This window comes from Bombyx mandarina, chromosome 18, assembly GCF_030267445.1.
Source record: "Bombyx mandarina strain Sakado chromosome 18, ASM3026744v2".
NCBI lineage: Eukaryota > Metazoa > Arthropoda > Insecta > Lepidoptera > Bombycidae > Bombyx > Bombyx mandarina.
Genome location: NC_143224.1, coordinates 9,958,184 through 9,964,978, shown reverse-complemented (window position 1 = coordinate 9,964,978; position 6,795 = coordinate 9,958,184).

Sequence of the window (6,795 nt, the reverse complement as noted above, 5' to 3'; positions counted from 1 at the left end):
GGCTCCCTAACCCTAAATTAGAAGCGATGGTTTGTTCGCGGTACAACAGGTAGCTGGTAGTCCAAAGTTGAAATCGATACATGATTTACTACCAATACAAATGTACTAGTGTTATCATAGTAGGGTAATATTTGTGGTATAATGAGTGGAGTGCTCATAGCTTTTCGCCTCTGTGGGCTTTGCTTTTGTCTCCTTAAATTATTCTTTTTTTATATTATCCGGTCTAATTTCTGTGTAAAATAAATAAACAACATTCAGTTCACGCTTTTCATTATATTATACTAGTGGTCCCGCAGTAGTCGAAATTCGACTATATTTAATTGAAATTGTAAGCTTGTACACTATTATGATTCTATTTTCAAATACTATTTCTTAAATCACAAATTTCGTCAAGACTACACTATAGAAAAATATTAATAAAGACAAACAATATTTAATCTACTCTCAACTTGACCACAGACGTCAAGAACAAAAGTTTGACAATAAATAAATAGTATGCTAGCGTGTGTGCGTCAAATACATGGTAGTGTGTGTAATGTTTTCTTTTTTTATTTAATGTATCTTTAATGCATTATTTTAAAAAAATATTAGCATTATGCACTTCTTCTCTATATTCTCTATAAGTGTGGAAAATTTCATACCCCTCCGTCCGCGCAATTTTCGTAAAAAGGGGTACAAAGTTTTTGCTTCGCGCATTAATATATAGATTAGGATCCAGTATAGTAATGCCAAAGACCTTCGTTTTCGAAAACATTTCCACAACTTACGCAGTTTGTCGGGACAACTACGTCTTTATTTTCGTCTAGACTTCATAATATATAACTATTTATTTGTGATGCGTCACCATGGTAGTCATTTGAATAATTTACGCAATGTGGGTTCGTTCCGCGCGGCGGTCGCATTTCAGCGTTGTCACGAACAAATGAAATGTGAATAATGGAGTGCGAAACGCACTAGGAATTGAAAATCGGTGCACGGCAACGACAGGGCCGACGAAATGACTAGGCTTTCAATCTATATATTAATACGTGAAGCAAAAAATTTGTATCCCTTTTTACGAAAATTGCGCGGACGGAGGAGTATGAAATTTTCCACACTTATAGAGAATATAGAGAAGAAGTGCACAATGCTAATATTTTTTTTAAATAATGCATAAAAGATACATTAAATCAATAAAGAAAACATTACACACACTACATACCATGTATTTGACGCACACACGCATGTATACTATTAAAATTTATTGTCAAACTTTTGTTCTTGACGTCTGTTGTCAAATTGAGAATAGATTAAATATTGTTTGTCTTTGTTAATATTTTTTATAGTGTAGTCTTGGCGAAATTTGTGATTATAGAAGTATAAAATATAATCATAATAGTGTACAAACTTACAATTCCAATTAATTATAGTCGAATTTCGACTACTAGGGGCGGGACCTCTAGTATTATTGAAAACAAAAATCGTTCTATAGCCCTATGTATTAAAAATGTCCGATACACACATACGAAAAGCACACCCAGATGCCAAATAGTTTGTAACAATGATCTCGCTTGAGATGAGAAAATGATGATGAGATGATGATGATGAGAAAATGTTAACTATGTAATGTGGAAGGATATAGAGGAAGGGGTAGACCTAAGAAGAAATTGATGGATTGCGTGAAAGACGATATGGGTAAGAGGGGAGTGAGCGAAGAAATTGTATATGATAGAAGAGTATGAAAGCAGAAATCATGTTGCGCCGACCCCAGGTAACTGGGAGAAGGCCAGGATAATGATGATGATGATGATCTCGCTTGAGTATTTAATAGGGTCAGCAGGACACAGAAGTCAGGGTCACTATCTAATAAGAGAACGAACCGATTCCCTACTTTCCTAATATAGATGACTTAATAGTTAAGTGATATTAAGCAATGTTTATATTAATGTAGTAAATTAAGATGATATTACTACACGGATCTAATAAGCATGTAATATAAGCAAATAAAATGTAACTCTACTAAGTCCTTAGAACTTAGATCTCAAGGTGGGCGGCGGCATTTACGTTGTAGATGTTTATGGGCCCCAGTAACCACTTGGCACCAGGTGGGCTGTGAGATCGATTTCAGTTATTGCAATCGGTATTTGTGAGCCACACAGAAAAATTAAACGTTTATTAATTAGAACGTAAATTAACATTTCGCGGTTGCCAAGTAAAATATATTTTTTCTATTTATTTTTGTATAAGATGGCTTAAATGGAGATTCATCGCAATTTGTGATATACCGTTTTCTGTGACGAAAGTTGAGTCTTTTGTTTCAATAGATTGTCATTTGTCTTTTTATTTATTTTAAATCAACTTAGTAATTGGACTCACAAATTCAAGTAATATCGATCGATCAATAAACTAGTCAAATAATTGCGCCGTGGGTTGATATTGTAATAGGTATCAATTATTTGAAAGTCATGTTTTCATTAATATGTTTTTACTGTAGACTGGTGAGCGGTCCGAATAGAGGCTCCCACAGATCGTAGATATCACGACAAAAATGAAATAAATAAATTTACTGATCGATACTACCACTAATGCCATAACGGCTTTCCCATTCATTATTTATTTACTTCTTTATTACAATTAATTTATTTCGATACACTGGCGATACGCAAGCAACGCAGAGAAAAAATGGTAAATGCATTGATATAAAAAAAATTATGTCGTTTTTTAGCCAAGTTTTTCGAAAAATAATCGTAATTTCCCGGGGCTAGTAAAGTCAGAAGGTATAAATAAATCCTGCAAGGTTTGTCAATTAGAATTCATTGCATATTATTCTTTAAAGGGCATCTTGTGATCCCAAACCTATCTTAGCTCCCACTTCCCGTTTTTGTCGATTTATGATAGTAAAAACTTATCGCGTGTGTTTATTTTATTTTATGAAAGAAATCCTTTACATTGAAATGCTTGTAGCTGTACTACTTTATTGTATGGTAAATTTAGATCCAATTCACAAGTCGTGTCATGGCGTCAATAGCACAATATCTGGCTATAAAATGTGCACGTTCTTTAGTGTAAACAAAATCACTGCTGGCTTGTCGTGTCCCCGACTCTATCTGACTACTTTACAACTTGAATTCACCCTCTACTTGATCCAGGTTGTTTGCAACATTGTACTCTGTCGCATTTTCCGCATTGTATCGCACAATCCGATTCGTCTGATACACGTACCGAGCTAGCACACAGAGCTGTGAATAAAATCAAGACGAATCAACTCGCAGTATCGCTGGGAAGAATTTAAACAAAGCTCAGTTCAAACAGCAATGTTTTGGAGATACTTTCGAGTACTTATGTATGTATGTTATTCTGAGATGATTGATGTGACTTTTTCTGAATATGAATGGTCTGTAATTTATTTCATAGTATTTGATTTTAGCAACTATTCAATAATTATGAAATTAGCATTTTATGCCCAATTAGTATGTTATACAATAAGAACTTACCTAAAATTTAACCAACAAAAAGAACTTACCCATAAAATATTTAGTGTTATCTAAAGTTCTGTAATGTTATTAATTGAAGATTGTAGCTGCGATGAAATTGATGTCGCCTTGTCTCCTTATGGCTTAGTGATTCTGATTTGATAATCCAAAAGGTCCGGGTCCTATTCTAGACAGAAGTAATTTATCTGTTAAAGACATTAAGGATCTGGATGTATCTCTTCCAACTTTTTATGAGAGAAAATCTCAGTTTGTGGAAAAACTTTTTTCGTTTGCGTGAATAAAAAGATGTATTGACACACACTGACTATTATTCGATTAAATCGAAAGGTCGAATCCGGAATGCCATCGTTTATTATGAAACTTGAGGTGGAAAACTTATTTGTATTGAAATAGCTGTTGTTCTAGAACAGTGATTCTCAACCACTGTGCCGCGGCACTTTTGTGTGCCGCCAAAGTGTGCTGCCAAATTTTTCAAATATATAATAATGTTAATATTATTAAATTATATCATTTAAAAAGAAAAATCTTTTTAACATGAATATAAATTTAAATCCACAAAAAAATTAATTATTTTATTATTTGCTTTGCAACGCGGTTTTTCTTAGTGCCAAACTATGATGAAGCGGCGTGCATAGCAATAGGAATATGTCTCAAGTCGGCGCACACTTGCCTCTTCTGCGTACAAAACGTGTTGTTTTAGTGATAGTTGGGATTTACAAGATGTTGCATAGTAGTTACTGCACCTTTTCTTTCGTTAAAATTGGCAAATGTATGTGATTCGGTAGTAAGTAAATAATTTTTATATTTTTCTTTGTGTGCCGCCAAATTTTGAAATCGTTAAATATGAGCCGCAACAAAAAAAAGGTTGAGAATCACTGTTCTAGACACTAGAAGTCAAAGTTCGATAGCAGAAACCGGCGAAACGCTAATAATAATGTCGCGTCACGTCCGTACTCAACAACGGAATTAGGTAAAGATGTCTAGGCCTGATTAATAGTCAGTAAAACTAGTATTTTAATTTAAGATCCTCTACTGTTTGATGTTTCATTAAATTTTTTTATAAAAAGTTAATTCATTTCGTTCATCTGCAGATTAAATACGCAACAAGATAATTGGGACTATTAAGAGAAGATTTGCTCAATTAAGCTAGGAAACGAGACGCAGACGAGACCTGATAATTGTAGGCTATGTAAAGCGCAGCTCTGGTGAGTCGGCGAAGTCGATGCCCTCGAGACAAAGAATAACAAACTGTGCGCGGGGGAAGCAGGCAATAAATCAAGAGAACGTCATAAATACCGACTCCCTTCAGAGGGTAGAAGTGTCGCATTTTCCAATTCATAACGTAGGCTTCTAATGTAGTCTTGTGAATGCGGTGTACGTTGTAGTCGATGTTAAAATTTGTCGACTAGTGTCGGACGATTTTAATCGATTTTTTTTTGTTAAATCAAGAATAGTTTTCTAATCATGCAAATTTATTTATTTCTTCATAAATGGATTGCCCACGGAGCTTACAAGAATTAGAACTATGTATGTAAATAGGTTACGAATGAATAGAAGGGAATTTCGTCCTTATTAAATCAGAGATACGTATTAGAACTCTGTGCGATCCGGAGAATGACTGGCGCACGACGCTGTATCGCATTTGTCAAGTAACATCTATTTAATTAAATTGTCCCATCAGCTCTTTTGTGGCGCGTACTATTTGTTTTTGAAATGAGCTATATTTTTTATTTATTACTTAGATAGGTGGACGAGCTCACGACCCACCTGGTTAAGGTGTTAAGGCACCTGGTGTTAAGTGGTTACCGTAGTCCATAGACATCTACAACGTAAATGCCGCCACCCACTTTGAGATATGTATTCTAAGGTCTCAGTTTTTATAGTACAATGGCTGCCCCACCCTTCAAACCAAAACGCATTGGTCCTTCACGGCAGAAATAGGCAGGGTGGTGGTACGTACCCATGCGAATTCACAAGACGTCCTACCACCAGGAATTGCGCAAATTACAATTTTCTGGGTATGATTTTTATTACACGATGTTATTCCTTCGCCGTGAAAGTCAATCGTGAAGATTATCTTTTTCAAATGTGGTTCAAGGTTTTTTTATTGCCAAAATCAGCTCACGGCCAAAATGCTGTTAAGTGGTTTGGTTGTCCCTACATTACTGGTGTCTATGGGCGATGATAGCCACTAGCCATCAGGTTGAACTTATACTTGTTTATCATTGATGGTATAAAAAACGTAAACTAATTTCAGAGAGTTTGAATACTTTTAAAGCTCATCATGTGTTTTTAAATGCCGGAACAGATTACTTACCATAAGATCGCCTAGATTGAGAGTTAATGTAATGAAGTCACTTATTGTTTGTTGTTTATTTTAGTTCAGGTAGCTCAAAATTCTTATTAAAATTATTTCATGTAAACAATATCGTGTCGCTAGATTATTTAGCGTTTTCTTGATTAAACTGGCTGTTTCAAAAGAACAATGCGTTACGAAACTTATTAAAGGTATAAATGAAAATTCATTCTGTCTCTCACAATTGAATCCAATATCGACATAGAGCCATCCCTAGGGGGACGCGCGTATACGTTTGCAGAATACCATGGATTCTCGATTTTGCTCAATTAAGTTTAGAAGTCGTATATTCTAATAACTTATATTTAGCTTGATGGGATTTCTCTTTTTGGTCGGATTGTTTGGGGGCTGCCTATCTGTTTAAGAGCTGTTGTTTTACATGGTTTTTCTATTTAATTTACAATGTTACGTTCGTATTATCTTAAAATAAGATGAATATAATTTTCGTCGTCTAAATATTGATTTATTTAGTTTTGCAATTATCACCAATATCAAATTTTCTAATGAAAGACGTACTTAACTCACGATCACGAACGACTTCCACGATGAGGGAATAATATCGTGTGATAAAAATGCAACCCGAAAAAAAAATTGTAGATAAAGTGTCCAATTAGAAATTTAATTATTTCTATAAGTCAAAGGAATATCTTCGTTCTAATAAATTTGTGAAACTCGAACACGCTCTGTTTTAGCTATCTCAAAATGGATATGGATGGATGGAATTTTTTTAAATGCGCACGTCTTTTGTGTATAGATATATTGTGTAGAGGTATATAGTCATTTTTAAATATTTATATATATTGTAGGCAGACCAGCATAGGGCTCACGTAATGGTGAGTGAATATTGTTGCTCATGGACGTCAGCAATGCCAGAAGCTGAGCCAAGCTGCAGCCTCCGTTCAAGTAAATACTCTCCGCAGGAAATACTGATGTTTGGTTTATCCCGAAACAGTTTGAAACTTTTAA